Source organism: Protopterus annectens, chromosome 3.part1 (genome assembly GCF_019279795.1).
Source record: "Protopterus annectens isolate FY-2018-M chromosome 3.part1, PAN1.0, whole genome shotgun sequence".
NCBI classification, from domain to species: domain Eukaryota; kingdom Metazoa; phylum Chordata; order Ceratodontiformes; family Protopteridae; genus Protopterus; species Protopterus annectens.
The window spans coordinates 1,176,661,392-1,176,688,411 of record NC_056732.1 but is presented as its reverse complement, the minus strand read 5'-3'; positions in this window follow the sequence as shown (position 1 = coordinate 1,176,688,411).

Sequence of the window (27,020 nt, the reverse complement as noted above, 5' to 3'; positions counted from 1 at the left end):
ACATATAAAACTAGATAAAATTATGGGACTGTAATTTCCTGTGTCATTAGATAGTCCCGCTTTATGCAGAGGAAAGACTGTTGCTGTCCTTCACTGTATTGGGGCAAAGCCATTCCAGAGGCTGTGGTTAAATAGAGATCCTAATGGGCCTTATAAGCCCTGATTTAAGCTGTTTATGAGGCAATCTGGTACGTCATTGTGCCTCATTTAAGCCATATTTATAGCTTTAGAGATCACAGTGGCAATCTATTCTTTGGTGATAATTGGAGGTGCAGTGCTGGAGGGTATTTCTTGGGGGAGAACTTAGGGGAATGAGGAGGTAAAATTTGAGATGAATTTGTCAGCCCAATGATTTGCTGTATCTTCTGACTGAGTATAGGTGATGCCACCTACAAATAATCCCTCACATTGTTGGGTGTTACCCTTAAGTTTGTAGACATAACTGAAATTTAGTCTTAGTTTTGGAGGCTATGTTTATCTCAAAGTCTGCTTTTAGAGACTTGACTAGGGGCTTTTTGCTCTGTTGTGCACGTTTCCTCTTACTTCTCAACAGGGTTTTCTTTTTTGTGTTGTACAACCTATTAATACCAGGGGTCCACCAAGGTGCCTTGTTTTTAAATGGTTTGACCTGGGTTTATTTCTGTCTGATACTGCCATTTCAAAGCCGTTGATCATATGGTCATACAGGGCTTTTATGTACACCTATTTAAATTCCCCTATGAATATGGTATTAAGCTGTATGGTGAGTGATTCTAGTAACGTCAGGTATGATGTGGGAGTTTTCTGGTTGACGGTGGGAGACGTGCACCTAGCAAGAATGGGAATTGATTTTTCCCATGGTTAGTTCAATATGGAGTAGCTCAAGCATATCATACTGTTTGACCAGCCTTGAGGTATGCTTATTCTTTATGTAGATTGATACCCCTCTTCCTTTTGCTCTTTTGGGTTCAGTGGGTGTTCAAAACATATGAAAAGTATTATAGCCATGCACTGCTAGAGTACTTTCCATGGCTTTGAACCATGTTTCAGTAACTGCACACACATCAGTATTCCCCAGCTTCTAAGGAGTGCAGTCTAGGTAGTGCAGAGTCATATTGAGACTCCTATCATGAGTAGTAACACCTTTAGATTGTCCTGAGTAGCTTTTATTATGTTGGAATGTTGGTCATTTTGACAATGCTTAAAAAAGTCACTATAGTGTTGGATAATATTTTGGCCAATATCCGAAAGCCTGGAGGTAAGAGGTGAAGACTATCCTTGGCAAAGCAGTGTGTCCTGTCAACCATGTCCTCCCAGGCTTACAAGTATTAGACCCCTTTGGAATGACACCAGTAGCTAAGACATTTGTTAAAGTTGGTCATTTTCTGCTGGTATTGCTCATTCCTGCTTCTGCACATATTCTGAGAGCTCATTCATGTCTCTCTTCATATAGTCAAAGGAAGTACATCTCATGTAGTTCATGCCTGAGTGGACTATAACTGAGTCATACTAGTACTTAATGGTAAGTGACAATGGAGTCTCCTTTGACCAGAATATTGGGCTCTGGAGTGTTTTGCCCTTTAGCCTTGATAGTTGAGACACAATAAGATGTGGCTTTATGTGTTGTGATTGGAATTGTCTTGTTTGCATGCATGCAGAGCTTCTGAGGACTGGGCTTTAGGGGCTTTTGAGGTTTGGGTAAGTTACAAATGAACACTTCCACATATGTGGGTGCATGTGTGCGGTCTTTGTGGGTACAGTGAGTGATGTGTGTTAGTTGCTGATAACCTGCGTGCTACTTTTTGTGTCTGTATGTGTGAGTCTAGCCCCCAATGTCAATGGGTAACTACGTCTCTCACATACTGTATTTGTCTGTTCCAGTATTACGTGGTTGTCAGTGTACATAATGCAATTGCTACATTACCTCAGGCCGTCCATGTCCACCAAGCTGGATGCAGAGAGAGCAGGAAAGTGTCCATTCATGGCTGCAGGTCCTAATGTGTACTTGAAAGGGATAGGATGGGTGGTTGTTTGTAACTGGATGAAGGAAGAGTGCTTACTTGGTGAAATCTGTGGCTTGCCTATCCAGCAATGCTGCCCAGTACCCAAACCAGATGCTACCAGCGCAGCAAAAATCCTTGGTGGTATAATAAGGAAAGGTATACCTAAACAGTCCTAACTACATGTGTAATTGCTGCTCACTGTGCAAACTAGTTGCCCCATGAGTAATGTGGAACTGAGATGAAGTTCAGAGGTGTTCTTTATAGGGAAACTTAAATTTCTTGAGATTGCGTACATATAAGTCACCAGTACAACCACTGCATGAAGAGCAACTTTGCACAAATGTGAGGCTTTTATATGATCAGAAAAAAAGCAAGTTTTACACTAATCATGCTCTAAGACCAATCAGTTAAGCAGACAATCCCAGCTCAGATAGTTGAAATCAGACCTCACCTGCCAAAAGAGTATAGACTTTGACCCTCTTAATTTAAAATGATTGGTTTGGAGCCCAAATGTTAAGGAACCACAAAAAGATACCCAATTTTTTTTTTTTTTTCTTTCAATAATTTTTATTTTTGTTTTACATTTGCAAAAACCATAACAATTCCATATTAACAAAATGACCATATTTGCATGTTACACATTGTGGATAAAGTAGAAAGATGTAGGTCATACAACATACCTAATTACAATATATACAAAGATGCTTTCCCAATTAATGTCATTAGTCTAAAAACAGCACATACAAAAATGATACTTCAAGATACCTAATTCTAAATGGGAAACACTAGATAAAATGTATTTCAGTGCAGAACAGCAGCCCTTACAGCAGTTAGAAATTGTAACTTTAAACTTTAAAGAAGTACAAAAAAAAAAACAATAAATAATACAGTAAACATTCACAGTGTAAAGAAAATAAGCAATGCAAGTGCAAAATGATATTTAATTTCACTTGTCTTTCCAAGCTTCAGATGATAGCAAAATCTCTCAAAGTCATTGGAGTCATCGCCAAATGATGAGTAGCTTTGGATAAAATTGCCAAGACTCAGGCAGACACGAGACTTACATACGATTAGAAAAAAGCAAGTTTTACACTAATTATGCCTTAAGGTCAATCAGATATCCACACAATGAGCTGTCACATCCACGTACATAGGAAATGTGCGTGAGTGCATGGGGCATGTTGAAGCGCCGCACGGAGGCGTGGACATGTCAGCTGTTTACGTGCAATCAAAATGCTGAATATTACAGCCTGCCTGCAATAGTAATCACACGTCAGTGTTTGTGCATACTGAAATGTATGCAAAGCATGCAAGACAGTTCTTGAAAACACAAAAGTAAGAAGCAAACACAAATGCACGTAGCCAAATACTGAGTCCCCATCTCTCGAACAAATGACATTTAAAACCCCGTGCGCCTATTCTAATGCAGTGTTGATAGTTATACCAAGTGGAAGTGAAACGCATCGTGGTAGCGCGCCGCCAATAGCTAAGTCTAGCCCAATGGTCAGGGTTACCACCTGTCCCACATTGTGAGGGACAGTACCCATCTGGGCAGTTGTGTCCATAACAAAACCATTATAAATGTAAAATATCCTGTGACCGTATGATATAATTATGTCCCACATCTCATGTAATAGTCACATACAATAGTTATTTCCATATGTAACATACCTACATGTTCCAAGAAATAGAATAAGCAAGTAAATGAAACAGAAGAAGCATCTAAACTGCTACAACAATAAGCTTACGTTTAGGCATAAAACAAAAATACTATCCGTTGTACTGACCGTGGGTATGTGTTGACCTGTAAAATCTGATGTGTGTCCAGAATATATCCCATCCTGGCCATAAGAAAAGGTGGCAACCCTACCAATGGTCAGAGCATTTGGCCAAAATCTGCCCATTTGTGGTCCAAACCGTCCTTGTCAGGATGGGTCAAAGATGAATGGGTATGACCCAGGTCTACCTACCATGTCATGAAAGATAAGTATTTGCGTGTACTTATGTGTGTGATGTACAGCATGTGGAAGGTGAAAAATGCTAGGGTAGTTCTCACAATCATACAGGTAACAGAGATAAGTAGTGTATGCAATGTGTTCCCTTGACCGTGCCATGGGCCATCAACCAGAGAAGGGATGGATGGAGTGTGTGGAATATGGGTGTGGGGGGGAGGTGGGTAATGTAATAATCTGCAAAAGGGTAGACTGTATTGGATGCACAATAGGTGAACTGGAGGTGTATGAGGGAGCAGTGGGTGAATCAGAAAGAAACACAAAGAACAAACATACACATCCGCAATACAACCTGACAGGTCATACTGTAGAACACAATCACACAAACATATGAATATTAAAATGTGTGATACACATGTACAGAAACGTCACCGACACATACCCACATAATGGTCTGGATGGAATTTAGCCATCCAACTACAACACACCTGGATGCATAATTGAATACCCATCATCCCCTCTACATCACACAACCATCCCCCCCGATTCCTGAATGTCCACCTAATCCAGCCATACTCGGGCTGCTAGCTTGGCGCAGCCATATCTGCACATAGTAACCACTACTCATATCTAGTAGGCAGTGTCACCCTAGGCAGTGTCAGGATTGCAAACTATGTATCCCTTTCATGTAAAACCCTATCATGTTTTCGTAAATCCAAAAAAAATCGAAGGTTATTGTCTTGCTCAATTTTTGGATATCCCTCATGAGATAAGTATCCTGTGTAAACATTAGACTTGGTATCACAACACGATGTCCAGTCCTGTAGACATCTGGACACAAGTTATATGTGCAGTAGTGGTTCACGAGACTGCTCAGACTCCATCCGGTCATGCAGAACCTACTACCCGGGATTAAACACCTGACCATGATGCATGGCTCCCCACATGAATTATCGAGAAAATATACTTTACACATTCACATAGTGGCAGTTGGATATAGGATGATTAAGGCGCTGACATAAGCATGGTACCTCCTGTCCCACTTTGTGAGGGCAGTCCCTGTTTGGGTAGGTGTGTCCTGACCAAGAATGATACAATGGCAAATGTCCTGTGATTGTAGCAAATAACTATGTACCATATTTCATGTAACAGTTGCCTAAAACAGTTATTTCTGTATGTAAAATATGTAAATCTTACAAGAAACAGAATAAGCAACTAAACTGCGACAAGAATAAGCTCTCATCTAGGAAAATAATTAAAGTTCTAAACCCTTTACTGACCGTGGGTATGTGTTGGCCTGAAAAATCTGGTGTGTCCCGAATATATCCCATCCTGGTCATATGAAAATGTGGCAACCCTACCAATGGTCAGAGCATTCGGACAGTAACTGGCCAGCCTCTTAATCCCCCCTAAAACCAGTGAGCTTCAGAGGAAAGGTGTTGAATGACACTTGAATGAATAATGACAATAATTAAGAGTAATAGACATTTTTAACTTCAGAAAATAAGTATTAATACATATGCTCTGAATCTGTCAACACGTTTCAACTTAATAGTACTAATATTGTAAAAGTGTCCATGATTGTCCCTGATTTGTCCTTGCCTTGTCCCTGTCACTGTTGAAATTAGTCCCTGAATGGTTGAGAAGTCTGTACACATATGTACACCAACCAACTGTCACATTTGTTGCCAGTACTGTTGAATACCTGTAGTGAAGTCATATATCCTAACTGCCATCCATGCAGAATGCACCACGGATGGTGTAGTGGTCAAACCGGTGACTAATGTGTGCTTGCTTCTGGGTCCAAGCCATGCAAGGGCCGCTAATTTTATGTGATGGCCAGAATAATATCCTTCGGATATAGGGAGGTAAAGGCAGAGGGGATGCGCGGTGGATATTCAACTGTATGGGAAATGTAAATAGGTATGTAAGTGTATATGTATGTGCATGTACAGACAGATATATATATAGATATATACATATATATATATGCACACATGCACACACACACACACACACACACACACACACACACATACATATATATATATATATATATATATATATATATATATATATATATATGTGTGTGTGTGTGTGTGTGTGTGTGTGTGTATATGTCAAAGACATGAAATATATATATATATTTATATATCCATATATATGAAATATATATATATATTTATATCTATATGTATATATATATATATATATATATATATATATATATATATATATATATATATATATATATATATACACATATATATATACATACTAAGGTATTATATAGTGCTTGCAGCATATGTCAGATAAAGCTGCCCAAGAGTGAGCAGAGCATCACTATTTACACCAGAGGGGGGGGGGGTTCTACCAGTGGGCATAATATCATTGAACTGTTACATCTACATTACACACAGATGGAATGTAGTTCATGTTGTGACAACCTACACTTGTAACCCGCAAATGGCCATAATCCATAAAACCAGGAAAGGCACGTATGTGTAAATATAAATGGCGAGAGACCCTGTGAATACATGAGGTGGTACAAAATGTGTGTAGGGCCCGAAACGCTCTGGAGAGGGCAATGTGTAAAGGTGTGTCATGGCTGCGATATCAGGTGAATAATGGTTGTTACATGTGGAAACTCAACACGGTTGGGGTGGAGAAACTATGGCTATGCGATTATGGATCCAGGAGTGCCAGGGTTGGTTGCGCCAGTTCCAATAGACCGGCCCATGTAGGTCAGCTAGTACATAATAGGTATATATGCATATGCACATGCAGACAACAATATGTTGAAGTACATTCTCTGTAACACATGCACTCCATTTATTGACATAAATAATATGAATGTGCACAGACAAACAAATACAGTAGCTGGTATAATAGGCTGAGCAGATGAGGAACAGGTCAAATGACACTGTATCACATCCCAGTTACCATCGGTACTCCTTACATGAACATATTGCGACACCTGTCTGCTGTATAACATGCTAAATACCAATTGCAAGTTAACCAGAGTGAAGTGTCGGTGTCATAATGACTAAAGCAATTGTATGCTGTTGAAGCAGATATAAAACCCAATACGCATGTGCAAGTGCATATGGCCAGGAAATGCATTGGTCAACGGATATAATCATGACTATGGATGTACATATTTTATTATGTATAATTTTAGCCTCTATGGTTCCATAGTCTATTATGATTTTGTTTTTTTGTAATGTCTTTGGATCTATCTGTCTCGGGTGTAACACAAATTTTAGCCATGGTCTCAGGTACTGTGTTAGCCAGTTCACAATATATCATGTATTATTCATTAGTTTCAACAGCACATTCATGTGCTTATTGGTTAGCACTCTGTATAAATGGTTAGCACTCTGTATAAATTTGCATCTTTTATTGTGTCTATTTTGATTGTTTGCTCAACACTGAAGAAGGCATCAATTTGCTGAAACCGGTCTGTTTTTTTATTTATAATAAAAGTCTGATTATTCACTATCTGGTTTTGGGCTGCATATTCGACTGCTAAACCTTGCTGGCCATTTTTGTTTCTTCATGCTCACATCCATACCGTAGCTACAGGTAAAAACACATTCTTATACAACTGACAATTGGTAGATTGATTGACTTACCTTGAGGGTGTGCCTGACCTGAGGATGGTGCTGGAGGGCTGCCTATGTCAGATGCACACATTGCACTTCCTATACATGGATGATCACAAGTAGTGTGATGTTTGGCATCCCTTTTACTGTCTGTGCGTGTCAGAGAGGATGACATTCCCTGGGTACCTACTGTGTCAGTGCATATTCTATGCGTTGCCTCTTTGTCAAGGCAAGGTCATACTGGGCACGCCTCCTTCCGCCTACTGGGTCTGTCTCAGGTAGTTCCTCCTCCGAGTCCCTCTGTGCCTGTACAGGTCTTGGCATTGTTGGGGGGCTGTGTGGCCCTGCCCCATGCTGTTCCTGCTGCAACTGTTTCCACTGGATCATATTGTGCAGCATAGCACATACCATAACAATTTGGGTACATGTAGCTGGTGAATACTGCAAGGCTCCACTGGATGTGTCCAGACACCGGATCCATAACCTGAGCATCCCAAACACATGCTCAATTGTATGTCTTGCCTGTGTGTGTGTGCCTCATCATGGTGTAGTTGTTCAGGTGTGTGTGTATTTCTGATGGGTGTCATCAGCCATGGCTCCAGTGGGTACCCAGCATCTCCCACTAGGTGACCGTAGGGGATGTCCATATTGGCAAAGGTGTGGTACAACTGCATCAGATGCCATATATTGGAATTGTCATAGCTTCCAGGGCAGTCAGCACACACATTCAGTATAATGCCCTGGGCATCGCATACGACCTGGCAGTTGATGGAGGGGATGCCACTGCAGTTAATGTAGGCCCTGGCCCGCTCACCAGGTGGTGCTTTGATGCATACATGCATGCAGGCTATAGCACCCACTATCCCCAGGGTAGTCTGCCATTTGGTGGAAGAAATGCATATTGCTGGTCAACACCTCACGTGTGTTGAGGAAATGTATGTGGTGACATGGCATCCAAGAACTGGTGGAATACTCTGGATGCAGATGCCTGTGAGATCCCCATGATATCCCCAGTTGGGCTTTGGGAGGTACTTTTGGCTAGTATACCTAGACCTACACATACCTTGGTATCCACTGGGATGGGTTTCCCTCGGACTGTTCAATGTGTCAGGTGTGGCCGGCACAGCTAACAATCTGCTGTAGGAGGGCTTTGTCCACCCCATAGCGCTCCACTATCTCCAGCCCATGTAGCCCCTGGTAGGTTACCCTGGGTCTGTACAGTCTTCTCTGTCTCCTCACTGAGGGTTGTTTGGCAGCATTCACATCCTCACCACCCTCAGCCTCCTGCACATGTTGGTCTATGTTGCCTGTTGGAGCCCTTTTCATTTTGTTGGATTGTTTAGTAAAATTTCCCCGCATGTATACACCGGTGGTGTAGAGTGTGGAAAAAACCCATGGGTATGGTGTTTGCCAACTTTATCGTAGTGTTCTGGGCTGGGCTGGGCCTGTAATCTGCTGACTGTGATAATTATCACCTGTTTGCCCAGCTTGTTCACCTTGATTACTCTCCTACTGCTGTTGTCCCTCCCAATTGCACTAGGCAGGTATAGACACATCCCTTGCTTAGGCGTACTAAGGCAGGAACAATCCCAAGACACAGGGCTCCAATGTACATACAGTATGCCTGACATCCCCCCCCCCATGCTTTCACCTATATTCGAGTCCTGCACCTGGCTATCTATACAAATGCACTCTTGGGATCTGCTTCACACCCTGGGGATAAACGGGATTCACTATTTTCCACCTCATTTGCATAGTATTGTCTTCTAATGCATAGTTACATGACCCATACTGAGCCTCCAAAATAATACCACTGCTTACTGTCGCACAGATCCGCCCACAACTGATTAAAAGCGTCTTACTATCACCATATTCGATGTCCCTTGTTCTTCCCAGCAACAAAATAACTGGTCTTTACATGCCTCGAACCTGGTACCCTGCACACCACAGACGATGTGCTTTTCTACTAAGCCATGGCAGATATACATACATCTGAGGTGATCACGTACAGATCATCAAGCACTGGCATTCAGCAGTATAGGACATGTATTCCATCATGTAGATTTGTGTGTTCTATTGTCCACACACACACACACACACACACACACATATATATATATATATATATATATATATATATATATATATATATATATATATATATACACATATAAACATATACACACATATACATAAATATAGAATTTATATCACAACAGCAGACCACGTGACACTAAAGCATTAGACAAGAATGAAAAGGAAATCACATGCACCTCCTGCATTATGTACTGGTGTTACTATCAAGGCAAGTGTATTTCATTGCATCACACAGGTTCAGACTGTATTAAGGGTAAGATTAGGGCTGTTGACATTTACTCACCAGACCTATTGGCGAATGTATGTGTATGTCTTGCCAATCCAGTCTCTTGGGTGATTGTAACATTTATGGACACTATATAGGAAAACAACAAAACATGCTCTTCAGCACATCTTGCAGCTAGCCACTCACAGATACCAACACATAGAATATGACTACCAAACACACACACCTGTTATGCCTTGGAATAGAACACCTACCTGTGTATTCTATCACACTACAGCATTATGCCATTACAGAACTCACTACCGAGATTACTGGGCCACAGTACTCACAGAGGCATACTTCTAGGTGGGTAACATCATCAGCAATGGAAAAGAGGCTGATAGGGATTGCATGGAGTGTAAGCAGTGTAAAAGCATTATTCTGTCCCCAGGCAGATAGAAACACACAGGTGGCATAGTTGGGATTTGATCACAAACCTAATTACCTTATCACACTACAGCTTTACACAGTTACAGAACATGCTATCGAGATTACTTGGACACAGCTTTCCCGGAGGCATAGTTCTAAGTGGGTGACATCAGCAGCAATGGAAAAGACGACAATAGGGATTGTATGGAGTGTGAGCAGTCTAAAAGCATTATTCAGTCCTCCGGCAGATAGAAACACACACACCCACACACAGTTGGCATGGTTGGGAGTGGGATTAGAACACAGACCTAACTACCTTATCACACTACAGCATTATGCTGTTACAGAACATGCTACCATGATTACTGGGACACAGCTCTCCCAGAGGCATACTTCTAGATGGGTGACATCATCAGCAATGGAAAAGATGCCGATAGGGATTGTATGGAGTGTGAGCAGTCTAAAAGCATTATTCTGTGCCCAGGCAAACAGAGACACACAGTTGGCATGGCTGGGATTAGAACACAGACCTAACTATCTTATCACACTGCCACATTATGCAGTTATAGAACGCGCTACTGAGATTATCGGGACACAGCTCTCCCAAAGGCATAATTTTAGGTGGGTACCATCATCAGCAATGCAAAAGATGCCGATAGGGATTGTATGGAGTGTGAGCAGTCTAAAAGCATTATTCTGTCTCCAGGCAGATGGAAACACACACACACACAGTTGGCATTAGAACACAGACCTAACTACTTTATCACACTACAGCATTATGCAGTTACTGAACGTGCTACCAAGACTACTGGGATACAGCACTCCCAGAGGCATACTTCTAGGTGGCTGACATCATCAGCAATGGAAAAGACGCCGATAGGGATTGTATGGAGTGTGAGCTGTCTAAAAGCATTATTCTGTCCCCAGGCAGATGGAAACACACACAGTTGGCATGGTTGGGATTAGAACACAGACCTAACTACCTTTTCACACAACAGCATCATGCAGTTACAGAATGTGCTACCAAGATTGCTGGGACGCAACACTCCCATAGGCATACTTCTAGGTGGGTGACATCATCAGCAATGGAAAAGACGCCGATAGGGATTGTATGGAGTGTGAGCAGTCTAAAAGCATTTACTGTCCCCAGGCAGATGGAGACAAACACACGCCAGTGGTGTGATCAGGACAACTGTCTATCTACGGACCACTATTACAATACTACATAGATACGAGCTGCACTACAGACACTACACCTTTCAAGACTGTCAATATGACCTTCTAGGAATGCGGACATCGACATGGATGCTGGCAGTTATGATGTACATACCTGTGAACCAGTGTGTTCAATGTAGGAATCCATCCCGAAGTGGGGTATGACCATCCGTTGTCTTGATAATCACTATCGCTTCACAGGGTTACAATGGCCATGCCCATACACATAGAGGCACATGACCAACACAAGGTGTCACTGGGCATGCTCACACAATTAGTAGCACACGGCCGTTTGGAATGCACTATGTGTCCATCTACACAACGTCATACTGGGCATGCTCACATAGTAGCAAAGGGCTGTTTTGTATGCAGTCTGATTCTAAACACAGATGGGCACAGTGGTGTCGATAGTTGTCATTGTTAGCATGAATGCTGCACTACATATATCTGACACTGGTCTTCTACACAATGTCTGCTGCTGTCCGTCACCTTAGATGTACCAATCTAAACCTGGCACACTAATACCACCAGTGGTGATGTCCTGCCAGGAGTGGCTACTTCGCCCATATAGTGCCATTCATAGACAAATGTCCTGCAACCAGGTTAACACCCTGACACCTAGAGGACAACTGCACTGTATGTGTATGCTAAACAGTGCTAGATCTGTAGCATTCATAATCACAGCTGCCAATGTAGATCCAAGAATGGGGAATACTGACATCTGTACAGTGAGGAACACCTGGCTGAAGGCGCAGTTGTGCACAATAGCACTACCACCGTATACCTCGGATACAGACATGTGGGCCATAACACCGTTACAGACCACTCCAGGTGATGGTGTCCCCACGTGCATGAAGGCCACTCACATGTACTGACCAGTACACCCTCAAATGACATCACAGATATGTCAGGTGCAGATCACAGTGTCAAAAGCCGCATTCTAGGATGTAGCCCTCAGACATCACCATGTCCTTGGACCAGCAACACACACTCATACATGTGATAGAACATATATTAGTACAACACCATGTGACCCATGATGAGTGGACTGTACCTAGCTCTACAGCAACTGTGCAGACTACCCATGTACTGACACATTTGCATCATGTGTTATGTAATGCAATGATACCACTGTTCGTAACCAGGTTGACTGTACAAATAACAGGGCCCCTGGGTCATATACAGCTGTAACAGATGACTGTTGCTGTACACCAGTAAACACCCTCGTGTTTGGAAATGACATACATGTACCTGCCATGGATATGTACATGCCCCACACACACACAACACATATGTACATAGCATAGCTGTTGCTGTCCTTCATGCAGACAGGTGGCTACAGCAATTACACACATACACATGGAAGGTAGGTCCATGGATGTTGAATGCTAACAGTACATAAGGTGTGATAGGAATGTTGACTGAGCTAACATTCCCTCTGTACTTGTTACCCATGACAAATATCATATCATACAACAGTCCATGTGTCATGTATGTCATCACACATGTCCACCAATTGCAATGTCTACAAACATGGCTAAATGACAGGAATGTAGGACCTACACACATGTACATGTAGTGGTGTGCGTTCAGCTACTATGTGTGTGCAGTAGCTGATTTTTGCAGGTGATCTGTGTCTTACTACAACATGCAGCTGCAATGCAGCCCCATCATTGCCAACTGTATATGGTGAAATACTGACAGTATGGTAAGATGTACATCAGGTATGGATGGATGTGTGGACATAAAGTGGTGGGCCATCTTTGCAGATGGATGTTTGCTGAAGACAGCTCACAGGTGTGTCACAAGCCGTCCGACCATAACATGTGCAAACACTAAGCTATGTTTCTGTTAATTGAAGGGGAAGACATACAACCTACACAGCGGTCAGGGTGTCACTGACTGTAAATCACTTGACACCTGTAACACTTAAGACCTCCCATGTGGATATAACAGCACAATTGCCAAAGGTAGCATCGGTACACATTATAATGCGGGCAATTCTGTTGCATGTCTGTCATATGTATCATACGATAGCAGGTGTTTGATTCACAATACTGCCATGTGTGTTTGTTTGTGTGTCCATATATGCCACGTATGGTGGGGAATACATCCCAATTGTTACTCACACCCCTGTACAATGTTGTAGAGATCTGTACATACTGCAGTGTAGAAAGCATGACCTAGGTAGGGGTGTGTTGTGTATCACACACATGTGAGCTATCTGTATGTGCATGACATAGGTGCATTCAATTGTGGACTCCACAGTGTGTGTGTGTGTGTGTGTGTGTGTGTGTGTGTGTGTGTGTGTGTGTGTGTGTATGTATGTATGGCTGCCTGGTCCATGGAGTGAGGATGTATGTTATGATAGTGAACAGATAGGACCCCCTAACCCCTCCAGGTGATGCAATCTACTACCCTGTTGATGCCATCGATCTTAGGCATTACTGACTACCTGTACATGGTCATTCTCTGTGTCGCTTCATGTAGGTGCACAGTACTGTAATGGTGATTACCACATAGGCAGGGGTCCTCACCGCAACACTATCAAATGTGCGTGTGTTACAGTGTCTTTGCCCCCTGAGTGTGGGAGTGTTACTGTGTCTGAATACATGTGTGTGAATACCTGTGTGTGTGTGTGTGTGTGTGTGTGTGTGTGTGTGTGTGTGTGTGTGTGTGTGTGTGTGTGAGTATGTGTGTGTGTGTGTGTGTGTGTGTGTGTGTGTGTGTGTGTGTGTGTGTGTGTTCTCATCCTGTAATGTAAATGTGTATTACTGCTACACAGTGAGGCCTCAAGCTATCAACTGGCCTCTACCCTTGTTATCAGCTAGACCGCTATGTAAACTCCCCACCCCATGTAACTGTACATGTGATGTTACCCGGTATGGATGTCACGTCTCTAGCCACTGTAGCTTAGTACACAGCTCCCATGCTCCTGGATCAGTAGATGTGTAGACATCTTTGGAATGTCAGCCTTTCTAGCAGTGAGGTTGAAGCTACGAATAGCATGCTGGTATTGCCATACATGCCTGTGAGTAGTCCACAATTACACATGGGAAACTGCAAACACAGTTACTCAATGGCACATGCAATTAGACCTGAAGGAGGTAAGCAGGGCTTCATTACCAACATGCTGTTACTGTTGTTACCAAGACACATACTGTGAACAGAAAATAATGCATTCTAAACCTGTACTACATGGTATGTCTGTTGTGTGCCAACAGTACACAACAATTGTAATCTACACTTATCTCCTTATTCTGTTCACCCTGTGCATCAGACCATATGAGCATGTACCTTCACCGATGGTGTGGATGACAGGGATGCTGCACAGGCATCATCATATGCACAGGGTGATAATGTTTGCCAGGGGCCTAGGCTGCACCAGTGGATGACATCATGTGTGTGGGTTAGGGCCTGTGATCTAATTGGCCATGTGTGGTGGTTATGCATGTGAGTGTTGCGGTGCCCTACAGATGTTTCTGGTGTGTGCGTGTATGTGTGCACACAGTTCTGCCATGTGTCTGGCCTACACAGGGGTATTATTGACAGCTCCAGACTGTACAGACCAGGTTTTACAGCTCACAGTATCCGGCCACGACCACGTGACCTGTGCCTGCCAGGGGTTGCACGCGCACTACCAGGCAGAGGTGCAGATTGGGTACTGTTCGATGACACGTGTCCACTGGAACCGTGTCCCCAGTGGGACCATCCAGGGCCATGTGCACATGGCCTGTTGTGTCCTGGTGTGGACAGTGCACCACCAGCTGCACTGCTGCTGCTACCGCCACTATGGGAGCGGGCATGTGAGGTAGCTCGTTCACGTAGACCTGCACCAGGTGACGTAGCTGGCCTATGTCCACGTGCCCTATGCCTCACTCCTACCAGATGTTCCAGCACAGACAGCTCACGCTTGCGGATTGTCATGCCACGGTCAAGGATTCCAACCATGTCACCCAATTGTCATTCCAATACATCAGCAATCTGCTGTTGAGCATTTGCCAATGCCTGGATGTTGTCCTTTAAAGAACAGATAGCAGCCCCCTGAAGCCTCTGCCCTTCTCTGTTCTGCTGTTCAGCACATGCCTGTGCCACCATTACAGTCTGAAACATGCGTCTGGTGACACCAGCTGCTGCACTCGATCTTGCAGGGGCATGTTGGCCAGAGGTCCTCCTACGAGCAGCACTGGCCACATGCCTGTCTGGCCCATCTCCAGTCATTTGACTGACACCATGGTGTGAATACCTACCTTCCGTAGCCACCACACATTCTTGTTCCAAGCTACCACACGCTATCTGATCTTCCTCTATGGCCGCTGGTGATGGGGTATGTGTTGACATGAGATCTGTGTGCAGGGATGAGGGGGATATAGGTGGAATGGCAATCAATGGCACAGATTCAGGCCCTGACAACACTGCCTGTGCCTCAAGCATATGTTCATCATCACTGTTAGAGCCTGTGGGGACACTAACATCAGATGGACCGCAGGAGGCTAACGCACCTACATCACCTGTGAAGGCAAACAAAGACTCTACATTACAATACAGACACACACACACACACACACACACACACACACACACACACACACACACACACACACACACAGACACACACACACAGACACACAGACACACACACACACACACACACACACACACCATGTATGTGATTTGACGGAAGGCATGCAACATGCATGTGATACAGCAGACAATATGCAGCTCAAACAATAATAGTGGTAGTTATCATACATCCCCGTGTTGCACACAACAAGTATGTGTCATAGCAGAAGCCATGCATTTCACACAATCTTGGTAGTAAGCATGCATCCCTGTGTTACACCATGTGGACCAGCACAGGTTAATAGTACACATGGCTGATGTGTGGCATATGACCTTGACATTAACATGTAGTATGACATGTAATCTGCTGACGTGTGCATTGACATGCATACATGTTTGACACAATGGTGTCCTACCACATGTACAATGGTGTAATGGTGTCACATTGCAGTGTTGTCTGTAAGCCCTACAGATAAAATGCACTTTTAGCAGATGTGCATGACCATTGAATGGTATTATGAGGCGTCTATATTGCTATACAGTGTGAGGTACAGACACAGTGCCATTGCATGGAATCATGAGGTGTCTCTATTGCTATACAGTGTGGATTACACACACAGTGCATAGCCATGACTGTGTGCATACACAATACATATATACTGTGGATTGTGACCCACGTCACTGAGGTGTATACACAGTAAACCATGATGTGTAATTTGTGACACAGGTCACTGAAGGACATACGGATGATACCCCTGCACATCTGCAAACATATTTTAGCTGCCTGGCAACCATGTCCACACATGGCAGACTTGTCAATACACCATGTTCCACATGACATTTGTGTACCACACACATGAGGTGCATGGCTGACAGTGATGTCCAACAGCAGCAAGGGAAATGTACTGTATCTGTGGCCTGATGTGGTTGTTTGTGTATGTATGTGGATGCTGTACAGGTGACTACTGTCATGCTGTGACACAGTCATGATGTTCAACACATCTTATGTGGTCGAATGAAGTTATGCCTCCACAAGCTGTGCACAGGCTTGTAGGATGTCCAGTGTTTCACATCTGCAATATAACCATTCAACAATTCAACAAAGGCTATAGTTGGACCATGTGTAGCCAATGTACAAAAGGGTGTACACACAAACACATCACATCTACTGTGTGTTGCTACATGTCTCTGGACATCCTCCATGGCCATGTGTAAACATGTGTTTGCCAAACGGTTGTGATGGCCGTCTATCTCACATGTCTGTGTCCCATATGACATACACCCATAGATATCAGATACTCCACTGTCCACAGGGTTGTGCAGACAAAGGGTTGTATGTTTTATGGGATAGTGAGACAGTGTTGCAGCCGGAACACTACATGTCATGGACATGTCAGATGGCACATCACAATGTGTGCACTCATTGCAGGGGCATATTCCACAATGGTGAATCCTGTGGGCTGCCCATACTCCAGCACACTGTGTAGTACTGTTTGTGTATCCCACATGTGTAGTTCTGATGTATAGTACATATTCCTACATTAAACAACACCTCCACCTTTGTATGCATAGCTGTCCACACATCTAGCAATGACAGTTTCTGAGGTTTCATGTCGGTGTTTCACTTAGTTTGTAAGTATTGCACATGGGTAGCCAGTGTGATGGATTAAAGATGTGACCTGTATATTGTGACCGGACCATACATTATGTGTACAAGTGTTAACTGGCCACATGGCGAATAGATCTGTGAATTAACATGCCTGATACTTATAACTGTCTCACCTGCAATGGCCTGCTGTCTCTGCGGAACACCAGAGGTACCTATATATGGGTGACACAGCAGTATGATCATTATCCATGACTGTATGACAGCTACAGGGTGCAATGTGCATGTTAACTCATTCACCAGAACAATGTGATATACTATGGAGTATGCACATGTGTGCATACACAGAGTAGCATACTATAGTATGCGGCATGTGTGTATACATGCCTTGCATATGATGTTACATTACATATTGTACAGTGACACATGTAACTATATGGGATATAATAGTTATATGTGCAGTAGTGACTTACAAGGCAACTCCAGGCTCAGTGGTTGAGAGACATCCCCCTTCACGATGGCAGCTAAGGTTTGTGGATGCTGTTCTGACGGTGTCCCCAGGTTGGCCAGTAGCTCCTCGGTACGTGTGACTGGGGGCTGGGTTGGTGGCCCACCACCTGTTGCACCTTGTTCCCTGGCAATTGCATTTTCACGCAGTTTTGCACATCTGATCAGATCCATGCAGTGTCTGCACACTTGCTGGTATGTGCGGTTATGGCCACCCACATCATTAACCCTCCTGCGAAGTTCCTGCCACAGGTCATCACACTGCTATGCATGCTGTGGCACATGGCTAAACAAGACATCATAGTTGTCTTGGAGGTAAGGTATAAGGGCCTCATCCTCCAAGTGGGTATCAGCCGGGAGCCTTGCTTGCGGCATATCTGGAAGACATAATGATGGAGACAGGTCACAGTATCTCAGAGATGCACAGAGACACAGATACACGTGTATCACATTTATTACATATGAACAGTTGTCTTTGCAAATCTTCATGACACTGACACCACTGACATGTTTGTGTCACACACATGTGACACCCAATGGGAATTGGATATTATCACCATATATGTGTGTCACCTGATTACATTGCTCATACTCATGTGGATGTTGTCTAGATGTGGGCATGTCTGTTTGCCTGTACTGGTGTTCTTACCTATCAGCACATGCCTGGATGTGTCCACATTAATGCTGTCAACCTTGATGCTGTGTATATGTCACATATCAGCACATACACTGCCTTAACAGACATGACCTGTGACAAAACAGACATGCACACAGAAACCTTTACATGCATGTGTTTTGCCATATACATCTACACGGCACTGTACAGCAGTTCAACATCCTGCCTTATATCGCCTGTGTTGCACATATGATACACACGGGACACTGGCTAGCTGGATGGTATTTGCAGGGATGGTTATCAACTATAGCATGTACGGCCAAGGTCATGTAGTAGTCTGTATGCCCTGGGCCAGGTATGAGCATAGGATGTAAGGTTACCTAGCTGTAGCCGACAGCCATGTTTCCGGCACCAGGTGAAACAGTGCCACATAACTGATCCAGATGGTTAATGATACATCTATCATGCAGTCATCACACCAAGTCTGACAGAGGTGAAATGTTCAGCTTTGCTGGGCAGTGTTGCATAGTATGGCAGGAGTATGTAATGTGTATGGCACAAGGATCTGTCCAGCATGTGGCGATCCTTGTACTAGGAAGGTGGATGTCCATGACGTATGTATTTCAGATCAGGATATGTACATGTAGCATGTCCAACATCACAGTGTTGGACATGTCTTTATGCAGGGTAGGCATCATGCTACATAGTGGAGATGAAGATTGTGAAGACTAGTGTTGCCCATCCAAAGATGGACAATACCCCTTAAAGGTGATATGTGATCCGATATTGGTCACTTGAGTGATGAGTATGGATGTGCAATGATCTCCATGTTCATAGAACTCCACCCCCCAACACAACCCAAATGACACATAGCCCACAAACTCAGTGTGCCACTCAACCACAGCCCATAAGGCATAACAACATACCCAACACTCTAGTCATAGGTGACTCTATAGTCAGGCACACTGATGTTCCTCTCACTAGACTAAACAAGGAGAAAGTTACTGCCAGCTGCCTGTCAGGTGCCAGGATCCACCACATAATGCATGCACTCATGTCACTCCACAATAAGTACAAATATGACACTGTCATTGTCCATGTTGGTGTGAATGACCTGAGACGTACCTCCCTGGACTACATGAAAATGGACATGGAGGAGCTTTCTGATCTTGTATCCCAGGCAGGTATGACCCTAACCCTGGGTAGCATTCTGTCATCACCCAGAATGATACCACAGTACAAGGACAAAATGATTGACTTCAACAATTGGCTAAGCTTCTGGTGTCATTCTAAGGGGATCCAGTATTTGTCTGCCTGGGATGACATGATCGACAGACCACGATGCTTTGCCAGAGATGGCCTACACCTGTCGCCCTTAGGATTCTGGATATTGGCTAAGGCTCTTGCCACCCCTATAGTGCCTTTTTCAGGCAAGGTTCAAATGGCAAATTCACCACTGTAACAGGTACAAGCAAGCACAATCTGAGGGTAATGCTACTCAATGCTAGAAGTCTAAACCTCAAAATGCACTCACTTGAGGCACTCCTTAAAATGGAGAACATTGACATCTGTGCAGTGACAGACACCTGGTTCAAAGCTCCAGAGAGCACCCCTGCATTACCAGGCTACAATTCATACCACACCTTTTGGCCACCTAACCCAGAACGAAGCACTAAAGGTGGAGGCGTGTCCGTATCCATTAAGGATATCCACACCTCCAGGTTAGTTGCACAGCATAATGCATCTGAGATTATCTGAGTGCAACTAACTCTGGGCAATACCGCAATCCAAACTGTAGCTTGCTACAGACCCCCCCACCATGCCCCAGGATTCCCACTCCTCATTTCTTGATACACTGGAAAGTATTAGGGTACAACCCAACACCCTAATAATGGGCGATTTCAACTACCCCAATATTAACTGGGAAAACTAATCATGTACCAACTCTTTTGCTCAACGTTTTCTAGAATTCATAAATTCCAATGCCTTGGATCAACTTATTCACATCCCCACCAGGGGCAGCAATATCCTAGACTTGTTCATTACCAACATGGGAAACCAGTGTTTCGCACCAGAGGTCAATTCCTCATTGGTCAGATCCGACCACAAGCTAATCAGCCTAGACATCCACATCCCACCCCCACCTCCAATTAGGGAAACCATCGTAAAAACTTCTCCAAAGCCAACTTCACACTTCTTAAGACAGAAGTGGCAAACTTCATGACACCCATGCAGATGGACAATAGAGGTATGACTGCTGAATCCTACACAAATGCACTTTATAAGCACTTACACGAGTGCATGGATCATGCTATCCCTAATAGAACCAATATGTTATCTTCCAATAAAGGAAGCCAATCTGGTGGTCCTCTGCCATAAACAAACTCTACAACAGAAGAAAGAAACTGTTGCAAAAAAGAGTAAAATCCCATGACTGGAGGAACTCCCTGGTCAACCTCAGTAAGAAGCTGAGATCCCTCATAAAATCCTCCAAAGCTAGTTACAAAAACAAATATGCCACTGACTCTAAAGACAACCACAAAGCATTCTATAGCTATGTCAAGAATCTCAATGGCAACACTCAGATCTGCTCTGAGTTACAGCACAATGGCACTAAATATACAGAACCAACTGATATTGCCAACATCCTAGTAGATAGGTTCAGTGCTAACTTTACCCCCCTCTCACCCCTAGAGGGCCAATCTCTATACCAGAAGAATGCAAAGTTCCTATAATCACGGCTGCACAGGTAAAAAACACACTTTCCAAAGCCAAGAACACAGCATCCATGGGACCTGACAATATCCCAGGCTGCATTCTACAGAATGAACTAGTACCCTACCTAAGTACCATGTTCAGTCATAGCCTCACCTCAGGCTTTGTACCCACTGAATGGTGCACCGTAACAGTTATCCCACTCCACAAATGGGGAGCCACGATGGACCCTGGGAACTACCGCCTCATTAGCCTGATGAGCCTGGTCTGCAAAGCCATGGAACGTATCATCGTGGAACTCATAAACAAAGACATTGGTAATCTCCAAACTCTGGACCTACCCAGTTTGGATTTGTAAAAGGCAGATCATGTCTCCTAAACCTGATTGACTTCTTTGAAGCAGTCACCAAAGCCATAGATGAGGATAAAATGGTTCACACAGCTTATCTAGATCTTGTCAAGGCTTTCGACACCATCCCCCATTCTGGAATTATAGATAAGCTCACTAAACTAGGTATAAATCCCTATGTCACAAGATGGGTTGCCAACTGGCTCATGGACAGAACCCACACTGTGAAAGTAGCAGATTCCAAATCCGACTTCAGACCAGTGATAAGTGGAGTATCACAGGGTTCAGTCCTGGGTCCTCTCCTGTTTGGTATCTACTTCTCTGAAGTGCAGGCTAACACAGAAGGTCTTTGGCTAACAAAGTTTGCAGATGACTGCAAACTAACAGCCATAATCAAAACTCCTAACGATGTGGAAAAACTACAAAAGGGCCTCACTGAGAGAGATACCTGGCGTCAAAGCCATGGCCTGAAGCTCAATGCCAAAAAGTGTATTGTCATCCCCTTTGGTAAAAACTCTGTACCCATGAACTACCACATAGCTGGTAGTCTACTTAATGCCAAAAATGTGAAAAGAGACCTTGGGACACAGGTGGACAGTAGTCTCTCCTTTGATAATCACATCGCCACAGTGGTCAGGAAATCCTTCTACATGGCTCATCTCATCACAAAAGGATTCTCATCCAGAAAAAAAGAGGTCATTGTTCCCCTCTACTCATCACTCATTAGACCCATCATAGAGTACATTGCCCCTTTTGGTATGTACCTCACAAGACATCTACAACAACTGGAAAGACCACAGAAATACCTCACAAAGAGGATTACTGGCCTCAAACAGATGCCCTATGCAGACCGTTTCAAAAAACTACAGCTTTACTCAATCACATATCGCCTACTCAGGGGCGATCTCTGCCTAACATACAAAGCTATGTCAAACCCAGAGCTGTTGGACATGCTCCACTTAAAGAAATCCCAATCCTCCGAGCTACACGCTCTAGGGACCTAAACCTTGTCATCACAATAAACAGAACATTCTGGAGGGATAGATTCCTGTCCCAGAGACTTCCCATACTCTGGAACAGACTACCTATCAATGTCAAACAGAGCTCCTCATTAGCACTCTTCAAGAAAAATCTTGATGATTGGATGGGAAATGGGAAATTCACCCCAGGGATCACTTCTGTGGCTCTGCTCGACAGGGGCACAGGAAAATAATTTTCTTGGGTGGCGAAAGCTAGGGTACATTTTTTGGCTAGGCTTATATAGGCCCTATATATAGTCTAGTACCTACCTATGAGCCTATGAACAATCTGAAAAAATGATGATATAGCAAACTTAAAATAACAGATTGAATAGTAATAATACACAAGTGTTATCAAAGATTTAGTCAGGTTTAGAGCAAGAACATAGCCAATGTGTATTAAAATACTGTTTGAGACTTTTCTTAAATTGTGTTAGAGAGGTCTGTAGAGTAATGTCATCAGGCAAAGAGTTCCAAGTTTTAAGAACAGAATTGGCAAATAGAGAGTCACCGGCAGAGTTTTTGGATTTTAGACTACCAGTCTATTAGATGAGCGAAGTGGTTGAAAATTATAGTGGGGGTAGATAATATAAATAGGTATATTATCTGGTTGGTTAAGTACTTCATTAGCCATTATTAATTGGTTGTACTTTAATATGCTGGGCAACTCTGACCAACCAAGATAGTTCAGGTGTTTACAGTTATGTGTTCTGTATGGCATACCAGTGGCAAATCGAGCTATGTGGTTATAACAGGAAGAGAGTTTATTAAGATCACTTTTGTTTAAGTTGGTAAGTAGAGGGGAGGCATAGAAAAGGGTAGGGAGTAGATGAGAACAGCCTATTGCTATTCTAGCAGGTTGGGTAAGAAAAGGTTTAATTCTATATAATGTGCCAAGTTTTTTATTGATGGTTTTAATAGTTTGGTTGACATGTTGTCAAATTTAAGATTGTTATCAACCAAGACACCTAGAAGTTTTGTGCAAAAATCAGGGGATATTTGAGTAGGAGAGAAAAGTAGAAGCTTTGTTTTGTTTGGATTTAAAATTAGATGGATGAGAAAGCCAATTTTTGACTATATTAAATGTATTTTAGGTTAGTGTCTGCAATATTGGTTGGGAGGTGGCAGAGCAGATCAAAGTAGAGTCATCTGTGTATTAAATGCAATTAGCATTTGGAATGACCACATGGAGGTCAGTAATGAAAATGGAAAACAAAAGAGGTCCCAGAATAGATCCCTGGGGGACTCCAAGGGGGTTGGGAAGGAGGTTGTATAGTTTATTCTGCCATAGGATAGCTTGTTGTTTATTGCAAAGATATGACTGGAACCATTGGAGAGAATGATTGTCTAAGGAAATTGCTTTAAAGGTGGAAATAAGTAGTTGGTGGTTAACCATATCAAAAGCCTTTGAGAGATCTAAAAAAAGGCAGAGGATGGTTTGTTATTGTTTCTGTTATGGTTGATAGCATCAGAAAAGGAAAGAAGGGTTGTAGTGGTACTATGCTGTGGCCTAAAGCCATGCTGAGATTTTGCTAGTAGATGGTTCTGGATTCAGAAGCTGATTATGGATGCACTTTTCCATAACTTTAGCCAATGGTTATAAGATAGCTATAGGTCTAGAACTGGAAAGTTCGGTTGATCTACCACCTTGATGGAGTGGTATGATATTAGAAGTTTTCCAGAGAGAGGGGACTGTAGCTTCTGATATACTACAACTGATTACAAGGGAAAGGGATACACTATAGTATTTGCAGCTTTTTGCAGATACTCAGCAGGGAGAAGATCAGCAGATAGGGTTGTGGGTTTTAGTTTTTTGATTAGGAAACAGATACTAGATGTAGAGACTGGAAGGAGGCAGAAGGAGTACTGGTTACTGGAAATGGGAAGCTGTAAGTTAGATGAACCCATAGGTAGCTGACTGGCTAGGGCCGGCATAGTCTCAGTGAAGAAACTATTAAAGTTATTAGCAACATCCTCTGATGGTTTATCTGTGGAGGCCGAAGGAGTAGGTGTGGTGGTTTGACTAGTCTATTTATACCTTCTCAGAAATTTTGAGGGTTTTTTTCGTTACTATTCTGAAGATGAAGGTAGTAGTTTTTTTATCTAGTAAAATGGCTCTTTTAGTCTCATTCCTTAATTGCCGATATTTATTTTGAGCTTGAGGAGATTTAATGGTATGCCACATGGCCCATGCCATATTTCTGAGTGAAATTCTTGATTTGGTTTCCTTAGAGAGCCAATGTGCAGTTTTTTTAGTCCTAATGGTGCGAGCAGGAGCGTGGGAGTCAAAGATGGCCAGGAATTCTTTATTAAAGTAAGAGACAGCTTCATCTAGGGGCAAGTTTTTCAGGAGAGACCAATTGCATGATTTAAGTTCCTCTTGAAATTTGATAAGATCAAAGTTCTTATTATTTCTAACTGTTCTATAGGTGGGCTTAAACAACCTATAGTTTTATAACTATCATTAACCAATTGGTTGATATGATTAGAAAAACCTCATAGCTGAATCTACCCATATATCCAGGTCCTTAAATGAGTCTACAGTTTCAATTACTGTGTGCTGTATTAAATATTCACCTTTCAGTTTATGCCTACCAAGTCTCATGTTCGTAGTTTTTGATGTATTTATCAGCATATTATTCTCCTGTGCAAAAATGGTCAATTTAGTCAAGCTATTTTGCAGACATGCCTTATCAGTAACACATGTAATCAGTTTACCCACTTTCAGATCATCTGCATATAGACTGTAGGACAACTCAGATGAAATAGGTCTGAAAGATACAATCTAAACAAGTAAGGGCCTAGGAGAGAGCCCTGTGGGACACCCTGACTGCAACCAAGGATTTTGCCTGTCCGGTTGCTGTATGATACTTGCCATGTCCTATTTGTAAGCTATGCAACTATCCATCTTATCAAGAGTACATCAATACCTAGTTGTACTAATTTATTGGTCAGTGTTATGTGTATGACCCTGTCAAATGCTGAAGTTAAATCTATATAAATTGCATCGAAGCACAATTTTTCATTCATAGCTGTTATTATATTGTTATAGAACATCATGTTATAGATGGTAATAGATCTGTTTTCAACATATGCATGTTGATATATGGTTTCCAGTCCCAACCTACCCAGTTTTGATAATAACTTATCCAATATTACCTTCTCCATTATTTTCCACAGCATGAAAGTAGACTTAAGGGCCTATATGACTCTGGGTTTGTCCTATTCCCCTTTCCCTTAAAAACAGGTTTAATAAGCGCATGTCTCCAATCTTGAGGAATCTCCCCATATTTATATGACCTAGTGAATAATAGATATAATGGTACTGTAAGTTCTTGCTGAAGTGTTCTCAGGTCATTGTTACTAATTCTGTCTCCTCCCTATGCTTTATTTGGATCCAGTTTGCACAGTTCTTTTTTCAATATAATCTAATTTGATTCCAGTATCTGGGGTTACCCGGATGTCACTAGGACAACTTATCACCCCTTTTGTGAAGCCAAGCTGTTTTGCATAAAATTTTGTAAATATATTTATAATCTGTTGAGTCTGAGAATAAATTTTAGAATCTGCAGACAGTTTATCAGTGTGTATGTCTTGACTCCTTCCACATCTTTTGTATTTATAAAAAGGTTTCATATTATTCTCAATATCTTTATATAAATTTTCTTTAAATTTTTCTTGATCTTGTCTCACACTTTGCTTAATCTGTTTGTCCAACTTGTTTATTTCCGTTTTCAAAGTTGTAGTTCGACCTCTCTTCCATTTCTTATATTTTTTGTCTCTCACCTTAATCAGAGATCTTGTTCTTATGGAAATCTATCTGGCTGATATGTTGTGCAGTGATAGGCCAATGGATGGTACAGGATGCAGCTGAAAAGAATATGTTACAGGAAGATGCTCTGTAACTTTCTGTAGAATGTCCACAGGACATGGAGAACAAAGAATGTGTCTTCAGTTTAGAATAAAATCGACTAAGGAAAGAGTTGCTTGATTTAATACATACTAAGATTGATGGAAGAAGTAGATGACAGAAAGTAAATAAGACCCAAAATGGCAGAAGTCTGGTAAAAGAAATGAATGCAGTAATCAGTACTATTGACAGAAATTCATGTGATATAACAGAACTAAATAGGACATATTAATGTGCAGCTAAATTAATA